Source organism: Hyla sarda, chromosome 12 (genome assembly GCF_029499605.1).
Source record: "Hyla sarda isolate aHylSar1 chromosome 12, aHylSar1.hap1, whole genome shotgun sequence".
Classification (NCBI taxonomy): domain Eukaryota; kingdom Metazoa; phylum Chordata; class Amphibia; order Anura; family Hylidae; genus Hyla; species Hyla sarda.
The window spans coordinates 224,416-246,500 of NC_079200.1; the positions used below are offsets into that span (position 1 = coordinate 224,416).

The following is a 22,085-nucleotide window of genomic DNA, read 5'->3' on the forward strand; positions in this document are numbered from 1 at the left end:
GTAAAGTATATAATAAGATTGTATTCAGTATTTGTGTCCATGTGTCATTGTCCCCGGGCTCAGGCCTTTTTATATACCATAACCGAAAGGATGCGGACACCACTGCAACCAAATATTATTTTATTTCTCCAATGTCTTGTAACTATTTCTTATATAGCACGTACATATTCCACAGCGCTGTATAGATGGTCGTCATTCACATTAGAATATGTCCCCAAGCACCAGGAGAAGACTTCAGTCTTGTCCATAGATGGATTTTAGCTCCATCCCCAGCGCTGACCACTGCGCCATATTCTGCATCTGCAAGGAAATATGAAGCAACTTTGCAGACAGTCTTCTTGAGGTTAACACTGAAGTTGCAGACACACGTGTCTCCATGGTAACAAGCAAGGTGGGTAGACTGACGCTGGATTTATAATTTCTTTTATCTGTCCTACATCCCCCCCCACCCCCTAATATACATGTAGTAGTTAACTGCGGAGATGAGTACGGCTGTAGAATCAGACTACACAAAGTTTGTTTGTAGTCGTAATCTGTTACCATGGAGATGCATAGATCTGCACAGGAGCTGTAGACACAACATAAAAGGGAATATTTAATAAAGACAATGGCCCAGATTTATCAAAGTTTGTAGAGCTTTTTTTCCTGTATATTAGGCACAATTCCGCTTATTTGCGACTTTCTTTTTGTTTTCATCCCACCGCTCATCTTGGCATCTTGCTCACGTAGACATTTTTTCACTTTTCACTTTCTAGTGCTCCAGGAATCTCCACCATCTTGAACCTTTCTTATGTTTCTGCTTTTCTGACCACCTGATCACGGATCACACTGATTTACATCCCCCCCCCCCCCTTGTCTCCCGCCCGCCAGCACATCTCCCATCTGTCTGCTACCTGTTGCAAGACTAAAACTCCCAGCATGCCCTTACCGTGAGGGCATGCTGGGAGTTGTAGTCTTGTAGCAGCTAGTTGGCCGGAGATGCAAGGATGGGTAGGAGACAAGGGGGGGATGTAAATCGGTGCCCCTGTCATTAAGTGAAGGATAGAATCAGATGGAGCCCGGGCTCCTTTAACATACCTCGGCGCCGCAGAGTTTTCGGCGTCCCTAATGTAATTTCACATTCCTCGTTGGGTCCGGTGATTGGCTGGTACCGAGCAGCCAATCATGGGACCCGGCGGGACATTTGATCTTACAGTAGGGACTAAAACTCTGCGGCTCCGTTATATGTTAAAAGGATCTCGGACATCACTCTGCAGCCGAAGACGGGCCGGGAGAGGGGTAGGAGCCTTCCCTGTCATCGCTAAGCACTGCGGTACATGCTGAAGGATGGCTCCTGCGGCTGCAGTGTTAGGTCAGCCCAGGATCCCTTTGCTACGGCGCCGCAAAGTTTACTGTCATTTCTAATTTCTCACCGGTTCCTGTGTCTTTGCAAATCTGAAATTACAATGATTTTCTGATGGCTTGAACGACTACAACTCCCAGCATGTCTTTAAATTATGGGCATGCTGGGAATTGTAGTTGTGGGGTGGGTGACAAGCTTGTCACCCCTGCCCTCTGCTTCTCTATTACTTCTCCCAGCATGCCCTTACTGTAAAGATAAGCTGGGAGTTGTAGTCATGCATCGAGGGGGGGGCGGGGGTAGGTGACAAGCTTGTCACTCACCTGCACATCTCCCGCACCACATGACTACAACGCCAAGCATGTTCTTACTTTAAGGGCATGTTGGCAGTTGTGGTCTTGTGGCACAGGACATGTATAACCTATTAATAAATGTATTAACCTTTTTTTTTTCTCATTTCAGATCCATGTATCTTGTGGAATAATTGGGATTTGGTGGATTGCGTCGATGATCAGTGATTTTTGGTTAACGCAGGCTTGTGGGGGAGTGTTTTTTTGGAATAATTTTTTTTTAAACGTGTTCTGCTTGTTTTTTTATTTTTTTATTTACTTGAAAGGCTTAGTAGTAGAAGCCATCTTATAGATGGAATCCATTACTAAGCCGGGGCTTAGCGTTAGCCCCCAAAACAGCTAGCGCTAACCCCCCCAATTATTACCTCGGTACCCAACACCACAGGAGTGCTGGGAATAGACGGTACCAACAGGCCTGGGGGGTCAAAAATGGCGCTCCTGGGCCTAGGCGGTAACAGGCTGGCGTTATTTAGGCTGGGGAGGGCTAGTAACAATGGTCGCCCACTCTGGTAACGTCAGGCTGTTGGTATTTGGCTGAAAATAAAAATACGGGGAACCCTATACGTTTAAAAAAAAAATTTTTATATTTAATTATTTAAGCAAAATAAAAACGCATAGGGTTCCCCCTATTTTTATTCTCAGCCAAATACCAACCAAGCAGCAACAGCCTGATGTTACCAGGGTGGGCGACCCTTGTTACTGGCCCTCCCCAGCCTAAATAACACCAGCCATTTAACGCCTAGGCCCAGGAGCACCATTTCCCCCCCCCGGGCCTGTTGTTAGCGGCTCTTCACGGCACCCCTGTGGCGTTGGGTACCCGGGTAATAATTGGGGGTTAGCGCTAGCTGTTATTGTGGCTTAGTAATGGATTCCGTCTATAAGATTCCACTACTAAGCCTGTAAAGTAAATTTGTAAAAACACAACATGTTTAAAAAATATTAATTTCCAAAAAACACTTCCCCCACAAGCCCTCGTTAACCATTTTATTAACATTAAACAAAAAAAAACAAAAAAACACTGGTCACCGTAGTCCTCCGACTCTAAAGTAATCCACAGGATACACAGATCTGAAATGAGAAGTAAAAAAAAATAAAAAATAAAGAGTTAGTACATTTAGGGGGAAAAAAGTGGTAAAAAAAATATAATAAACACATATATATCACACATTTTTTTCAAAGTTGCAAATTGGTGTTCTGAAGTCATTTATTATGGTATTCAAAAGTGATTTATTATTTTTTGCTTATGTGTGCTAAATTTATCAACCCCCTGTGATAATAAACGTCATACATAAGAAATAAAGCAAAAAAAAAAGCCTCCAGAACTCGCTTACCAAAGCAACGATGATAAATTTCCCTATATACAAAGTCGTTTTACCTTTTATGGGGGAATTCTAAAAAGGGCCTCTATTAAGAGCGCGCCGATCCTGGTGAAACACCTGGTGCCTGTACGAGGGCCTCCTGCGCACCCTTTACATCCCTCTGATTTTACACAATAATTGTTGTTGTCGCTGAAAGGTTAGTCCGTAATGAAGCAAATACATTATTTGTATAAATTGTGGATTCTACGAAGCGGCTGATTCATCAAACAGGACGTGCGTCAGACAATGACGGATTATCTGCGCCTGATACTGCACAATGCGTCCCGCGTTATCCCTATGGTGATTCTCTGGTTGCATAGATCAGTGTCACCGCCGCATCGCTTCTGTATTGAATGTGATTTATCTTCCTTTAACTAGTAAGTAAATAAATGAGTAAAGAACAACCAAAACTCTGACAGATGTCTTAAGATCGCACCGTAATAAAACGGGAAGTACTTGTACTCTGCCAGACGCCAACGCTACGTGTTCTATAAAGAAATCATTGGCGGTATAACAGTACCTGAGCGAGACGCTGGAAATGGGGGCGAATGCGAAACTGTCCTTTTTAAAGAGGTATACAGCAAAATAAGATATCATGGAGTGCTACGTATTGTATATCACAGTGATGACAGCGATATAAGAAGATATCATGGAGTGCTATGTATTGTATATCACAGAGATGTCAGCGATATAAGAAGATATCATCCAGTGCTATGTATTGTATATCACAGTGATGTCAGCGATATAAGAAGATATCATCCAGTGCTATGTATTGTATATCACAGTGATGACAGCGATATAAGAAGATATCATCCAGTGCTATGTATTGTATATCACAGTGATGACAGCGATATAAGAAGATATCATCCAGTGCTATGTATTGTATATCACAGTGATGACAGCGATATAAGAAGATATCATCCAGTGCTATGTATTGTATATCACAGTGATGTCAGCGATATAAGAAGATATCATCCAGTGCTATGTATTGTATATCACAGTGATGTCAGCGATATAAGAAGATATCATCCAGTGCTATGTATTGTATATCACAGTGATGACAGCGATATAAGAAGATATCATCCAGTGCTATGTATTGTATATCACAGTGATGTCAGCGATATAAGAAGATATCATCCAGTGCTATGTATTGTATATCACAGTGATGACAGCGATATAAGAAGATATCATCCAGTGCTATGTATTGTATATCACAGTGATGACAGCGATATAAGAAGATATCATCCAGTGCTATGTATTGTATATTACAGTGATGTCAGCGATATAAGACGATATCATCCAGTGCTATGTACTGTATATCACAGTGATGTCAGCGATATAAGAAGATATCATCCAGTGCTATGTATTGTATATCACAGTGATGTCAGCGATATAAGAAGATATCATCCAGTGCTATGTATTGTATATCACAGTGATGTCAGCGATATAAGAAGATATCATCCAGTGCTATGTATTGTATATCACAGTGATGTCAGCGATATAAGAAGATATCATCCAGTGCTATGTATTGTATATCACAGTGATGACAGCGATATAAGAAGATATCATCCAGTGCTATGTATTGTATATCACAGTGATGTCAGCGATATAAGAAGATATCATCCAGTGCTATGTATTGTATATCACAGTGATGTCAGCGATATAAGAAGATATCATCCAGTGCTATGTATTGTATATCACAGTGATGACAGCGATATAAGAAGATATCATCCAGTGCTATGTATTGTATATCACAGTGATGTCAGCGATATAAGAAGATATCATCCAGTGCTATGTATTGTATATCACAGTGATGACAGCGATATAAGAAGATATCATCCAGTGCTATGTATTGTATATCACAGTGATGACAGTGATATAAGAAAATATCATCCAGTGCTATGTATTGTATATCACAGTGATGTCAGCGATATAAGAAGATATCATCCAGTGCGATGTATTGTATATCACAGTGATGACAGCGATATAAGAAGATATCATGGAGTGCTATGTATTGTATATCACAGTGATGACAGCGATATAAGAAAATATCATCCAGTGCTATGTATTGTATATCACAGTGATGTCAGCGATATAAGAAGATATCATCCAGTGCTATGTATTGTATATCACAGTGATGTCAGCGATATAAGAAGATATCATCCAGTGCTATGTATTGTATATCACAGTGATGACAGCGATATAAGAAGATATCATGGAGTGCTATGTATTGTATATCACAGTGATGACAGCGATATAAGAAGATATCATCCAGTGCTATGTATTGTATATCACAGTGATGACAGCGATATAAGAAAATATCATCCAGTGCTATGTATTGTATATCACAGTGATGTCAGCGATATAAGAAGATATCATCCAGTGCTATGTATTGTATATCACAGTGATGTCAGCGATATAAGAAGATATCATCCAGTGCTATGTATTGTATATCACAGTGATGTCAGCGATATAAGAAGATATCATCCAGTGCTATGTATTGTATATCACAGTGATGACAGCGATATAAGAAGATATCATGGAGTGCTATGTATTGTATATCACAGTGATGACAGCGATATAAGAAGATATCATCCAGTGCTATGTATTGTATATCACAGTGATGACAGCGATATAAGAAGATATTATGGAGTGCTATGTATTGTATATCACAGTGATGTCAGCGATATAAGAAGATATCATCCAGTGCTATGTATTGTATATCACAGTGATGACAGCGATATAAGAAGATATCATCCAGTGCTATGTATTGTATATCACAGTGATGACAGCGATATAAGAAGATATCATCCAGTGCTATGTATTGTATATCACAGTGATGACAGCGATATAAGAAGATATCATCCAGTGCTATGTATTGTATATCACAGTGATGTCAGCGATATAAGAAGATATCATGGAGTGCTATGTATTGTATATCACAGTGATGACAGCGATATAAGAAGATATCATCCAGTGCTATGTATTGTATATCACAGTGATGTCAGCGATATAAGAAGATATCATCCAGTGCTACGTATTGTATATCACAGTGATGACAGCGATATAAGAAGATATCATCCAGTGCTATGTATTGTATATCACAGTGATGTCAGCGATATAAGAAGATATCATCCAGTGCTATGTATTGTATATCACAGTGATGTCAGCGATATGAGAAGATATCATCCAGTGCTATGTATTGTATATCACAGTGATGTCAGCGATATAAGAAGATATCATCCAGTGCTATGTATTGTATATCACAGTGATGACAGCGATATAAGAAGATTTCATCCAGTGCTATGTATTGTATATCACAGTGATGTCAGCGATATAAGAAGATATCATCCAGTGCTATGTATTGTATATCACAGTGATGTCAGCGATATAAGAAGATATCATCCAGTGCTATGTATTGTATATCACAGTGATGTCAGCGATATTAGATATCAACCAGTGCTATGTATTGTATATCACAGTGATGACAGCGATATGAGAAGATGTCATGGAGTGCTATGTATTGTATATCACAGAGATGTCAGCGATATAAGAAGATATCATCCAGTGCTATGTATTGTATATCACAGTGATGACAGCGATATAAGAAGATATCATGGAGTGCTATGTATTGTATATCACAGTGATGTCAGCGATATAAGAAGATATCATGGAGTGCTATGTATTGTATATCACAGTGATGTCAGCGATATAAGAAGATATCATGGAGTGCTATGTATTGTATATCACAGTGATGACAGCGATATGAGATATCATCCAGTGCTATGTATTGTATATCACAGTGATGTCAGCGATATAAGAAGATATCATCCAGTACTATGTATTGTATATCACAGTGATGACAGCGATATAAGAAGATATCATCCAGTGCTATGTATTGTATATCACAGTGATGTCAGCGATATAAGAAGATATCATCCAGTGCTATGTATTGTATATCACAGTGATGACAGCGATATGAGAAGATATCATCCAGTGCTATGTATTGTATATCACAGTGATGACAGCGATATAAGAAGATATCATCCAGTGCTATGTACTGTATATCACAGTGATGACAGCGATATAAGAAGATTTCATCCAGTGCTATGTATTGTATATCACAGTGATGTCAGCGATATAAGAAGATATCATCCAGTGCTATGTATTGTATATCACAGTGATGTCAGCGATATAAGAAGATATCATCCAGTGCTATGTATTGTATATCACAGTGATGTCAGCGATATAAGAAGATATCATGGAGTGCTATGTATTGTATATCACAGTGATGACAGCGATATAAGAAGATATCATCCAGTGCTATGTATTGTATATCACAGTGATGTCAGCGATATAAGAAGATATCATGGAGTGCTATGTATTGTATATCACAGTGATGACAGCGATATAAGAAGATATCATCCAGTGCTATGTACTGTATATCACAGTGATGTCAGCGATATAAGAAGATATCATCCAGTGCTATGTATTGTATATCACAGTGATGACAGTGATATAAGAAGATATCATCCAGTGCTATGTATTGTATATCACAGTGATGACAGCGATATAAGAAGATATCATGGAGTGCTATGTATTGTATATCACAGTGATGTCAGCGATATAAGAAGATATCATCCAGTGCTATGTATTGTATATCACAGTGATGACAGCGATATAAGAAGATATCATGGAGTGCTATGTATTGTATATCACAGTGATGTCAGCGATATAAGAAGATATCATCCAGTGCTACGTATTGTATATCACAGTGATGTCAGCGATATAAGAAGATATCATCCAGTGCTATGTATTGTATATCACAGTGATGACAGCGATATAAGAAGATATCATCCAGTGCTATGTATTGTATATCACAGTGATGACAGCGATATAAGAAGATATCATCCAGTGCTATGTATTGTATATCACAGTGATGACAGCGATATAAGAAGATATCATCCAGTGCTATGTATTGTATATCACAGTGATGACAGCGATATAAGAAGATATCATCCAGTGCTATGTATTGTATATCACAGTGATGACAGCGATATAAGAAGATATCATCCAGTGCTATGTATTGTATATCACAGTGATGACAGCGATATAAGAAGATATCATCCAGTGCTATGTATTGTATATCACAGTGATGACAGCGATATAAGAAGATATCATCCAGTGCTATGTATTGTATATCACAGTGATGACAGCGATATAAGAAGATATCATCCAGTGTTATGTATTGTATATCACAGTGATGTCAGCGATATAAGAAGATATCATCCAGTGCTATGTATTGTATATCACAGTGATGTCAGCGATATGAGAAGATATCATCCAGTGCTATGTATTGTATATCACAGTGATGTCAGCGATATAAGAAGATATCATCCAGTGCTATGTATTGTATATCACAGTGATGACAGTGATATAAGAAGATATCATCCAGTGCTATGTATTGTATATCACAGTGATGACAGTGATATAAGAAGATATCATCCAGTGCTATGTATTGTATATCACAGTGATGACAGCGATATAAGAAGATGTCATGGAGTGCTATGTATTGTATATCACAGAGATGTCAGCGATATAAGAAGATATCATCCAGTGCTATGTATTGTATATCACAGTGATGTCAGCGATATGAGATATCATCCAGTGCTATGTATTGTATATCACAGTGATGACAGCGATATAAGAAGATATCATCCAGTGCTATGTATTGTATATCACAGTGATGACAGCGATATAAGAAGATATCATCCAGTGCTATGTATTGTATATCACAGTGATGACAGCGATATAAGAAGATATCATCCAGTGCTATGTATTGTATATCACAGTGATGTCAGCGATATAAGAAGATATCATCCAGTGCTATGTATTGTATATCACAGTGATGACAGCGATATAAGAAGATATCATCCAGTGTTATGTATTGTATATCACAGTGATGACAGCGATATGAGAAGATATCATCCAGTGCTATGTATTGTATATCACAGTGATGACAGCGATATAAGAAGATATCATCCAGTGCTATGTATTGTATATCACAGTGATGACAGCGATATAAGAAGATATCATCCAGTGCTATGTATTGTATATCACAGTGATGACAGCGATATAAGAAGATATTATGGAGTGCTATGTATTGTATATCACAGTGATGACAGCGATATGAGAAGATATCATCCAGTGCTATGTATTGTATATCACAGTGATGACAGCGATATAAGAAGATATCATCCAGTGCTATGTATTGTATATCACAGTGATGACAGCGATATAAGAAGATATCATCCAGTGCTATGTATTGTATATCACAGTGATGACAGCGATATAAGAAGATATCATCCAGTGCTATGTATTGTATATCACAGTGATGACAGCGATATAAGAAGATATCATCCAGTGCTATGTATTGTATATCACAGTGATGACAGCGATATAAGATGATATCATGGAGTGCTATGTATTGTATATCACAGTGATGACAGCGATATAAGAAGATATCATCCAGTGATACAGGAGTGGCAGCTGTTATAAGATTATTTCCGTTGTACTTGTTTTCATTAGTGATTGTAGCCGTGGCAGAGGAGTGAGGAGTGTAGTTGTAGCAGGGCAGTGATGAGTGTAGTTGTAGCAGGGCAGTGATGAGTGTAGTTGTGGCAGGGCAGTGATGAGTGTAGTTGTAGCAGGGAAGTGATGAGTGTAGTTGTAGCAGGGAAGTGATGAGTGTAGTTGTAGCAGGGAAGTGATGAGTGTAGCCGTAGCAAAGGAGTGATGAGTGTAGCCGTGGCAGGGCAGTGATGAGTGTAGTTGTGGCAGGGCAGTGATGAGTGTAGTGACTGTAGTCGTGGCAGTCGTCTCGGGGCTCCTCTATGTTATGATTGATTTCCACTCCCCTAGGATTGTGTATTGTAGGAGTTTATCACTTGTCTATATCTGTTCTGGTGACACACGTGGAGCTCTGGGTCCAGATGGCATCGTAGGTGATGAGTGTATCCGTGGCAGAGGAGTGATGAGTGTAGTTGTAGCAGAGGAGTGATGAGTGTAGTTATGGCAGGGCAGTGATGAGTGTAGTTGTGGCAGGGCAGTGATGAGTGTAGTTGTGGCAGGGCAGTGATGAGTGTAGTTGTGGCAGGGCAGTGATGAGTGTAGTTGTGGCAGGGCAGTGATGAGTGTAGTTGTGGCAGGGCAGTGATGAGTGTAGTTGTGGCAGGGCAGTGATGAGTGTAGTTGTGGCAGGGCAGTGATGAGTGTAGTTGTGGCAGGGCAGTGATGAGTGTAGTGAGTGTAGTTGTGGCAGGGCAGTGATGAGTGTAGTTGTGGCAGGGCAGTGATGAGTGTAGTTGTGGCAGGGCAGTGATGAGTGTAGTTGTGGCAGGGCAGTGATGAGTGTAGTTGTGGCAGGGCAGTGATGAGTGTAGTTGTGGCAGGGCAGTGATGAGTGTAGTTGTAGCAGGGCAGTGATGTGTGTAGTTGTGGCAGGGCAGTGATGAGTGTAGTTGTGGCAGGGCAGTGATGAGTGTAGTTGTGGCAGGGCAGTGAGGAGAGTAGTGAGTGTAGTTGTAGCAGGGCAGTGATGGGTGTAGTTGTAGCAGGGCAGTGATAAGTGTAGTGAGTGTAGTTGTTGCAGGGGAGTTATGAGTGTAGTCGTGGCATAGGAGTGATGAGTGTAGTGAGTGTAGTTGTAGCAGGGCAGTGATGAGTGTAGTGAGTGTAGTTGTGGCAGGGAAGTGATGGGTGTAGTTGTAGCAGGGCAGTGATGAGTGTAGTTGTGGCAGGGCAGTGATGTGTAGTTGTGGCAGGGCAGTGATGAGTGTAGTTGTGGCAGGGCAGTGATGAGTGTAGTTGTGGCAGGACAGTGATGAGTGTAGTTGTGGCAGGACAGTGATGAGTGTAGTTGTGGCAGGGCAGTGATGAGTGTAGTGAGTGTAGTCGTGGCAGGGCAGTGATGAGTGTAGTTGTGGCAGGGCAGTGAAGAGTGTAGTTGTTGCAGGGCAGTGATGAGTGTAGTTGTGGCAGGGCAGTGATGTGTGTAGTTGTGGCAGGACAGTGATGAGTGTAGTTGTGGCAGGGCAGTGATGAGTGTAGTTGTAGTTGTGGCAGGGCAGTGATGGGTGTAGTTGTGGCAGGACAGTGATGAGTGTAGTTGTGGCAGGGCAGTGATGAGTGTAGTTGTGGCAGGGCAGTGATGAGTGTAGTTGTGGCAGGGCAGTGATGGGTGTAGTTGTGGCAGGGCAGTGATGGTGTAGTTGTGGCACGGCAGTGATGAGTGTAGTTGTGGCAGGGCAGTGATAAGTGTAGTGAGTGTAGTTGTTGCAGGGGAGTTATGAGTGTAGTGAGTGTAGTTGTTGCAGGGGAGTTATGAGTGTAGTCGTGGCATAGGAGTGATGAGTGTAGTGAGTGTAGTTGTAGCAGGGCAGTGATGAGTGTAGTTGTGGCAGGGCAGTGATGTGTAGTTGTGGCAGGGCAGTGATGAGTGTAGTTGTAGCAGGGCAGTGATGAGTGTAGTTGTGGCAGGGCAGTGATGGGTGTAGTTGTGGCAGGGCAGTGATGGGTGTAGTTGTGGCAGGGCAGTGATGGGTGTAGTTGTGGCAGGGCAGTGATGGGTGTAGTTGTGGCAGGGCAGTGATGTGTAGTGAGTGTAGTTGTAGCAGGGCAGTGATGAGTGTAGTTGTGGCAGGGCAGTGATGGGTGTAGTTGTGGCAGGACAGTGATGAGTGTAGTTGTGGCAGGGCAGTGATGAGTGTAGTCGTGGCAGTCGTCTCGGGGCTCCTGTATGTTATTATTGATTTCCCCTTCCCTAGGATTGTGTATTGTAGGAGTTTATCACTTGTCTATATCTGTTCTGGTGACACACGTGGAGCTCTGGGTCCAGATGGCATCGTAGGTGATGAGTGTATCCGTGGCAGAGGAGTGATGAGTGTAGTTGTGGCAGGGCAGTGATGAGTGTAGTTGTGGCAGGGCAGTGATGAGTGTAGTTGCGGCACCGCAGTGATGAGTGTAGTTGTGGCAGGGCAGTGATGGGTGTAGTTGTGGCAGGGCAGTGATGGGTGTAGTTGTGGCAGGACAGTGATGAGTGTAGTTGTGGCAGGGCAGTGATGAGTGTAGTTGTGGCAGGGCAGTGATGGGTGTAGTTATGGCAGGGCAGTGATGAGTGTAGTTGTGGCAGGGCAGTGATGAGTGTAGTTGTGGCAGGGCAGTGATGAGTGTAGTTGTGGCAGGACAGTGATGAGTGTAGTTGTGGCAGGGCAGTGATGAGTGTAGTTGTGGCAGGGCAGTGATGAGTGTAGTTGTGGCAGGGCAGTGATGGGTGTAGTTGTGGCAGGGCAGTGATGGGTGTAGTTGTGGCAGGGCAGTGATGGGTGTAGTTGTGGCAGGGCAGTGATGGGTGTAGTTGTGGCAGGGCAGTGATGGGTGTAGTTGTGGCAGGGCAGTGATGGGTGTAGTTGTGGCAGGGCAGTGATGGGTGTAGTTGTGGCAGGGCAGTGATGGGTGTAGTTGTGGCAGGGCAGTGATGGGTGTAGTTGTGGCAGGGCAGTGATGGGTGTAGTTGTGGCAGGGCAGTGATGGGTGTAGTTGTGGCAGGGCAGTGATGGGTGTAGTTGTGGCAGGGCAGTGATGGGTGTAGTTGTGGCAGGGCAGTGATGGGTGTAGTTGTGGCAGGGCAGTGATGGGTGTAGTTGTGGCAGGGCAGTGATGAGTGTAGTGACTGTAGTCGTGGCAGTCGTCTCGGGGCTCCTGTATGTTATGATTGATTTCCCCTCCCCTAGGATTGTGTATTGTAGGAGTTTATCACTTGTCTATATCTGTTCTGGTGACACACGTGGAGCTCTGGGTCCAGATGGCATCGTAGGTGGAGTGTATCCGTGGCAGAGGAGTGATGGGTGTAGTTGTGGCAGGGCAGTGATGGGTGTAGTTGTGGCAGGGCAGTGATGGGTGTAGTTGTGGCAGGGCAGTGATGAGTGTAGTTGTGGCAGGGCAGTGATGAGTGTAGTTGTGGCAGGGCAGTGATGAGTGTAGTTGTGGCAGGGCAGTGATGAGTGTAGTTGTGGCAGGGCAGTGATGAGTGTAGTTGTGGCAGGGCAGTGATGAGTGTAGTTGTTACAGGGCAGTGATGGGTGTAGTTGTGGCAGGGCAGTGATGGGTGTAGTTGTGGCAGGGCAGTGATGGGTGTAGTTGTGGCAGGACAGTGATGGGTGTAGTTGTGGCAGGGCAGTGATGGGTGTAGTTGTGGCAGGGCAGTGATGAGTGTAGTTGTGGCAGGGCTGTGATGAGTGTAGTTGTGGCAGGGCGGTGATGAGTGTAGTTGTGGCAGGGCGGTGATGGGTGTAGTTGTGGCAGGACAGTGATGGGTGTAGTTGTGGCAGGGCTGTGATGAGTGTAGTTGTGGCAGGGCGGTGATGAGTGTAGTTGTGGCAGGGCGGTGATGAGTGTAGTTGTGGCAGGGCAGTGATGAGTCTAGTTGTTACAGGGCAGTGATGGGTGTAGTTGTGGCAGGGCAGTGATGAGTGTAGTTGTGGCAGGGCGGTGATGAGTGTAGTTGTGGCAGGACAGTGATGGGTGTAGTTGTGGCAGGGCAGTGATGGGTGTAGTTGTGGCAGGGCAGTGATGAGTGTAGTTGTGGCAGGACAGTGATGGGTGTAGTTGTGGCAGGGCAGTGATGGGTGTAGTTGTGGCAGGGCAGTGATGGGTGTAGTTGTGGCAGGGCAGTGATGGGTGTAGTTGTGGCAGGGCAGTGATGGGTGTAGTTGTGGCAGGGCAGTGATGGGTGTAGTTGTGGCAGGGCAGTGATGAGTGTAGTCGTGGCAGTCGTCTCGGGGCTCCTGTATGTTATGATTGATTTCCCCTCCCCTAGGATTGTGTATTGTAGGAGTTTATCACTTGTGTATATCTATATCTGGAGACACACGTGGAGCTCTGGGTCCAGATGGCATCGTAGGTGATGACGTCCATTAATTTGGTGTCTCCCACCCTCTCAGTGACAGGTGTCTCTCCCCCTTTATGTTTTCCCCCATTATTACTCACTAGCGTAGTGTAGCCGTGAAATTGGCCTGCTGGTAGGTGGGAGAGGTTTTTGATGGGGGGATGGTGTTCTCTAGGCTGATGGCGTGCGCTGACGTGCCGCGCTCACACGGTACATAATGGACATCATGCCGGCAGGTTAAAGGGATTTCAGTTTCAAAGCACAACTCGTGTTACACTGCAGAAAATGAGGCGCGTAAATCTGTCTCCCGAGGAGAGGAATCTGCCCGTCACGCCATGTTCTGCTTTTCTTCTCTTTTTTTACGTAGGACGAGCGGTTTTTCTTTGAGGAGGAGGAGGAGCGCTCGCAGATAAAAATAAACAACTCATTATGAGAGACGCATTAATGGAAGAGTTCTTACTTATTTATGAATGGTCGCACAGCAGATTTCTACAGAACTGACGGGAAGTCAATAGGGGTGGGATCTGCTTAAATAGCGCTTAGCAGGGTGCCTCCACATGTTCCAAAACTACGACTTCCAGTAGGGCATGCTTTTAGTGGTAGTTTGGCTACAGCTGGAGGACAGCATTTTTAAGACCACGGCACTAAGGGATGAGATGAGAGGGAAGCCTTGATTTGCCTTTAAGTTCATTGTGGTTCTAAGGTAGTTAGGCTCTCGAGGCATGCTGGAAGTTTTATTTTTGCAACAGCAGGAGGGCTGCAGTTTGGAAAATGTTGCACTACCGGATGAGATGAGAGGGAAGCCTTGATTTACTTTTCAGGGACAGTGTGAATACTCTGGAGGAGGCAGAAACGCCTTTGGCTGTTCAGGTATCCTGGGAATTGTTCCTTTGCAACAGCGTTGCATTCCTTTTACTCATCACTTGTCTCTAACCAACGCCTACCTATCCATTTGGCCAGTTTAAAAGGGGTACTCTGGAGGATAAATGTTTTCAAATCAACTGTTGCCAGTAATTTATATAGATTTTTAAATTACTTTTATGTAAAAATCTTAACCCTTCCAGCACTTATCAGCTGCTGTATGCTCTAGAGGAAGTTGTGTAGTTCTTTCCAGTCGGACCATAGTGCTTTCTGCTGACACCCCTGTCCATGTCAGGAACTGTCCAGAGCAGATATGCTATGGGGATTGGCTCCTGCTCTGGACAGTTCCTGACATGGACAGAGGTGTCAGCAGAGAGCTCTGTGGTGTTACTGGAAAGAACTACACAACTTCCTGTGGAGCATACAGAAGCCGGAAAGTACTGGAAGGATTAAGATTTTTATATGGAAGTCATTTACAAATCTGTAGAACTTTCTGCCACCATTTCATTTGAAAAAACGTGTTTCCCCCCCGGTCTACCCCCTAATGCAGTGCTGTCTTTTCTACGTGTTCGGCACCTATGCTGAAGTGTTTCACCCCACTCTTCTGCTGTCCTAGTAAAGGCACTAAGCAGTTAACTCCATGTTCACACATCCATCAGTGCCAGACTGCACAAGCTTGAATGAAGTCTGTAATCCTCCCCTCACATGGACCCAGCGGGCCGCGCAGATCCGGGATCATTCTCTGTGAATTGTAATGAAGCTGCTCTCATTAGGATCCTCTTATTAATGGTTTGCCACAAAGTTCAGCCTAATGCTTTCCAGGAAGAGGCAGTTCTTCATATCCCACAAGGCACTGTAATTAGTTGCTTTTTGCTGCCTAAGCCCCCCCTCCCCCGACACACATGATGGACTCAGAATTCATGTGAATTTATGTGAAGTGCTTACTTGTACATTACTCATGGCCTTTCCACGTAGTGCAGCAAATGTTCTTTAACGTCTACAGACACCATTATTTTCTCTATTCTTGTACACATCCTATATGATTTCCCCCTGTAGACTGCCTTGTATCTGCTCTCCTCTCTATATACCTGTACACATCCTATATGATTTCCCCCTGTAGACTGCCTTGTATCTGCTCTCCTCTCTATATACCTGTACACATCCTATATGATTCTCCCTGTAGACTGCCTTGTATGTGCTCTCCTCTATATACCTGTACACATCCTATATGATTTCCCCCTGTAGACTGCCTTGTATCTGCTCTCCTCTCTATATACCTGTACACATCCTATATGATTCTCCCTGTAGACTGCCTTGTATATGCTCTCCTCTATATACCTGTACACATCCTATATGATTTCCCCCTGTAGACTGCCTTGTAACTGCTCTCCTCTCTATATACCTGTACACATCCTATATGATTCTCCCTGTAGACTGCCTTGTATCTGCTGTCCTCTCTATATACCCGTACAAATCCTATATGATTCCCCCTGTAGACTGCCTTGTATCTGCTCTCCTCTATATACCTGTACACATCCCATATGATTCTCCCTGTAGACTGCCTTGTAACTGCTCTCCTCTCTATATACCTGTACACATCCTATATGATTCTCCCTGTAGACTGCCTTGTATCTGCTCTCCTCTATATACCTGTACACATCCCATATGATTCTCCCTGTAGACTGCCTTGTATCTGCTCTCCTCTCTATACCTGTAAACATCCTATATGATTCTCCCTGTAGACTGCCTTGTATCTGCTCTCCTCTATATACCTGTACACATCCTATATGATTCTCCCTGTAGACTGCCTTGTATCTGCTCTCCTCTATATACCTGTACACATCCCATATGATTGTCCCTGTAGACTGCCTTGTATCTGCTCTCCTCTCTATACCTGTACACATCCTATATGATTCTCCCTGTAGACTGCCTTGTATCTGCTCTCCTCTATATACCTGTACACATCCTATATGATTCCCCCTGTAGACTGCCTTGTATCTGCTCTCCTCTCTATATACCTGTACACATCCTCTGATTCTCCCTGTAGACTGCCTTGTATCTGCTCTTCTCTTTGTACCTGTACACATCCTGTATGATTCTCCCTGTAGACTGCCTTGTATCTGCTCTCCTCTCTATACCTGTACACATCCTATATGGTTCTCCCTTTAGACTGCCTTGTATCTGCTCTCCTCTCTATACCTGTACACATCCTATATGATTCTCCCTGTAGACTGCCTTGTATCTGCTCTCCTCTCTATACCTGTACACATCCTATATGATTCTCCCTGTAGTCTGCCTTGTATCTGCTCTCTTCTATACACCTGTACACATCCTATATGATTCTCCCTGCAGACTGCCTTGTATCTGCTCTCCTCTCTATACCTGTACACATCCTATATGATCCCCCTGTAGACTGCCTTGTATCTGCTCTCCTCTCTATACCTGTACACATCCTATATGATTCTCCCTGTAGACTGCCTTGTATCTGCTCTCCTCTCTATACCTGTACACATCCTATATGATTCTCCCTGTAGACTGCCTTGTATCTGCTCTTCTCTTTGTACCTGTACACATCCTATATGATTCTCCCTGTAGACTGCCTTGTATCTGCTCACCTCTATATACCTGTATACATCATATATAGTTCTCCCTGTAGACTGCCTTGTATCTGCTCTCCTCTATATACCTGTACACATCCCATATGATTCTCCCTGTAGACTGCCTTGTATCTGCTCTCCTCTCTATACCTGTACACATCCTATATAATTCTCCCTGTAGACTGCCTTGTATCTGCTCTCCTCTATATACCTGTACACATCCCATATGATTCTCCCTGTAGACTGCCTTGTATCTGCTCTCCTCTCTATACCTGTACACATCCTATATGATTCTCCCTGTAGACTACCTTGTATCTGCTCTTCTCTTTGTACCTGTACACATCCTATATGATTCTCCCTGTAGACTGCCTTGTATCTGCTCTCCTCTATATACCTGTACACATTCTATATGAATCCCTCTGTAGACTGCCTTGTATCTGCTCTCCTCTCTATACCTGTACACATACTATATGATTCTCCCTGTAGACTGCCTTGTATCTGCTCTCCTCTATATACCTGTACACATTCTATATGAATCCCTCTGTAGACTGCCTTGTATCTGCTCTCCTCTCTATACCTGTACACATACTATATGATTCTCCCTGTAGACTGCCTTGTATCTGCTCTCCTCTATATACCTGTACACATTCTATATGAATCCCTCTGTAGACTGCCTTGTATCTTCTCTCCTCTCTATCTTCAGGCTGTGTGATCTGTCCTCCTGGGAGTCTGTATACATTCTATATGATACAGTCAGTCGTCTTCACCAGCTGACATTCCAGGTGTAGTGCAGGAGGCGTATTCAGTACGTTGAATACTACTAGAAATGCATTGATCTGAAGAGGTTGTTCTCTACAACATACAGACAGTCCCTGAAATTCCCTTTTCCTCAATCCAGTGCGTCACCTATATCAGGTGTGGAGAAATGTCCTATTCTGTACATATAGATGAAGTGTCTGGTCTATAGAAAGATGATGATGACCTCTCATACATAGACATTTACCATCTGATCTCCTGGTAAATTCCCAATTACCCTCCCAGACAGGTCAATCCCGGATCCCCGAAGTTTTCATACCCACCTATACTTTTCTTTACTGATATTTTGATCTTTCAAATGTTATCATTTTATTAATAGCAAAATGAGAAAAAGGTTGCTTCTGCACTCACCCTTCATGCGCTGCTTCACTGTGTCACTGAGTTAATCCATGTACGGCCGGCCGCTGTACGGGAGATGATTCGGAGAGATTGCTACAGCCGTAGCTGAGCGGTGACAGCTGTCCGGCTGTAGCGATCTCTCCGAATCATCTCCCGTACAGCGGCCGGCCGTACATGGATTAACTCAGTGACACAGTGAAGCAGCGCATGAAGAGTGCAGAAGCAACCTTTTTCTCATTTTGCTATTTTGGACATTGTTCTCTCCTGCTTTTTTGCACCACCCCGCACCAAACCTCTGACATCCCCTGTCACAGTGTACACACTCCCGGATATTGTGGGTGACCGCGGTGCGGTCCTATCTCTCTATCTTCCCTCCACATCATTTTATTAATGTTCTCTATAATTTCTCTCTACGTTAAAGCAGAAGCTTCAATCCAATAACATCGGAGTACTGAGAACCCCATGGACATTTATTATCAGTCACTGTATACTATATATACAGTACCATACTGACTGTAGTATGACAGAAGAATGGTCACAAGATGAGGAGGTTTTATGTATTTGGGTTTCCCTTGTATCCAGACACCTCGCCCCAATTGTCCCTTGCTGGTTGTCTCTGGTTTTCCCTTGTTGGTTGGCTCTGGTTGGTTTTCCCTTGTTGGTTGTCTCTGGTTGGTTTTCCCTTGTTGGTTGTCTCTGGTTGGTTTTCCATTGTTGGTTGTCTCTGGTTGGTTTTCCATTGTTGGTTGTCTCTGGTTGGTTTTCCCTTGTTGGTTGTCTCTGGTTTTCCCTTGTTGGTTGTCTCTGGTTTTCCCTTGTTGGTTGTCTCTGGTTGGTTTTCCCTTGTTGGTTGTCTCTGGTTGGTTTTCCCTTGTTGGTTGTCTCTGGTTGGTTTTCCATTGTTGGTTGTCTCTGGTTGGTTTTCCATTGTTGGTTGTCTCTGGTTGGTTTTCCATTGTTGGTTGTCTCTGGTTTTCCCTTGTTGGTTGTCTCTGGTTTTCCCTTGTTGGTTGTCTCTGGTTGGTTTTCCCTTGTTGGTTGTCTCTGGTTGGTTTTCCCTTGTTGGTCGGCTCTGTTTGGTTTTCCCTTGTTGGTTGTCCCTGGCTGGTTGGCTCTGGTTGGTTTTCCCTTGTTGGTTGTCTCTGGTTGGTTTTCCCTTGTTGGTTGGCTCTGGTTGGTTTTCCCTTGTTGGTTGGCTCTGGTTGGTTTTCCCTTGTTGGTTGTCCCTGGTTGGTTTTCCCTTGTGGGTTGTCCCTGGTTGGTTTTCCCTTGTGGGTTGTCCCTGGTTGGTTTTCCCTTGTTGGTTGTCCCTGGCTGGTTGGCTCTGGTTGGTTTTCCCTTGTTGGTTGGCTCTGGTTGGTTTTCCCTTGTTGGTTGGCTCTGGTTGGTTTTCCCTTGTTGGTTGGCTCTGGTTGGTTTTCCCTTGTTGGTTGGCTCTGGTTGGTTTTCCCTTGTGGGTTGTCCCTGGTTGGTTTTCCCTTGTGGGTTGTCCCTGGTTGGTTTTCCCTTGTTGGTTGTCTCTGGTTGGTTTTCCCTTGTTGGTTGTCTCTGGTTTTCCCTTGTTGGTTGTCTCTGGTTTTCCCTTGTTGTTGTCTCTGGTTTTCCCTTGTTGGTTGTCTCTGTTTGGTTTTCCCTTGTTGGTTGTCCCTGGCTGGTTGGCTCTGGTTGGTTTTCCCTGGCTGGTTGGCTCTGGTTGGTTTTCCCTTGTTGGTTGGCTCTGGTTGGTTTTCCCTTGTTGGTTGGCTCTGGTTGGTTTTCCCTTGTTGGTTGTCCCTGGTTGGTTTTCCCTTGTGGGTTGTCCGTGGTTGGTTTTCCCTTGTTGGTTGTCCCTGGTTGGTTTTCCCTTGTTGGTTGTCCCTGGTTGGTTTTCCCTTGTTGGTTGTCCCTGGCTGGTTGGCTCTAGTTGGTTTTCCCTTTTTAGTTTTCCCTGGCTGGTTGACTCTTGTTGGTTGTTCCTGGTTCTCCTTGGTTGTCCGTACACTGTTGGGTTGATGAGCCGTTCTGTTTCTTTCCTTCAGTCTTTTAGACTATATCACCACGTTGTCATGTGATTTTGTGGCCTCCTGCGAGACTACAATCCTATTTTCCTTGAGGGCTTAATCACGAGTGACATCTGCCGTAGCAGCGAATACGTTACCCCAAATACGGGGGCTGGTGGCTTTTAACACACTGCCCCTTTGATATTTATTAATGGTAGCCAAGGCGGCCATAAAGGGTATCCACTGTTCTTTGGCACCTTTCAAGAAATTTATGGCTTCAACTCTTGATGTTTATAGCCGAAAGAACGATTGTGCGAGGAAATAAAAACCTTTTCACGTTGCGATTTAGATGATTAAATACCTGAGAATGGAGTCCTGGCTATTGGTTGTGATTTCCAGCTCATTAGACCTACAAATGTTTCTTCACACTCTCGTCCAGAGACAAGATAGAGGCGCGGTATAGCTAAATTACTTGTGACACAAAATACTTCACGTTTTCTTGTCCCCTCAGCTTCAATTTCATCACTTTTCAGGACGTTCTAGAAGCTTTGGAACATTAAGTGTCCAAGTCACAATCACTGATCTGAGAAGTATATGGTATATGTTTGTATGGTACATGGTATATGTGTGTATGGTATATGTGTGTATATGGGTATATGTGTGTGTATGGTATATGGGTATATGGTATATGGGTATATGGTATGTGTGTATATGGTATATGGGTATATGGTATGTGTGTATATGGTATGTGTGTATATGGTATATGTGTGTATATGTGTATGGTATATGTGTGTATATGTGTATATGGTATATGTGTGTATATGTGTATATGGTATATGTGTGTATATGGTATGTGTGTATATGGTATATGTGTGTATATGTGTATGGTATATTTGTGTATATGTGTATATGGTATATGGGTATATGGTATATGTGTGTATATGTGTATGGTATATGTGTGTATATGTGTATATGGTATATGTGTGTATATGGTATGTATGTGTGTATGGTATATGTAGGTATGGTATATGGGTATATGGGTATATGTGGGTATGGTATGTGTATATGGTATATGTGCGTATATATGGTATATGTGCGTATATGGGTATATGTGTATTTGGTATATGTGTATATGGTATATGTGTATATGGTATATGTGGGTATGGCATATGTGGGTATGGCATATGTGGGTATGGTATATGTGTATGTATGGTATATGTGTATGTATGGTATATGTATATATGGTATATGTGTGTGTGTGTATATGGTATATGTGGGTATGGTATATGTCTATATGTGGGTATGGTATATGTGGGTATGGTATATGTGGGTATGGTATATGTGGGTATGGTATATGTGGGTATGGTATATGTGGGTATGGTATATGTGTGTATGGTATATGTGGGTATGGTATATGTGTGTATGTGTGTGTATAAGGTGTATATGTGTATATTGGTATATGTATGTATGGTATATGTGTGTATATGGGTATATGTGTGTA

The 22,085-nt window shown here is 43.3% G+C and overlaps 1 protein-coding gene across 1 annotated transcript in view; it reads left to right on the top strand.

Annotated features, from left to right (window-relative positions):
* LOC130296898 (regulatory-associated protein of mTOR-like) overlaps positions 1-22,085 on the top strand; it is a 317,324-nt gene that overhangs the window by 85,860 nt on the left and 209,379 nt on the right. The window lies entirely within an intron of this gene.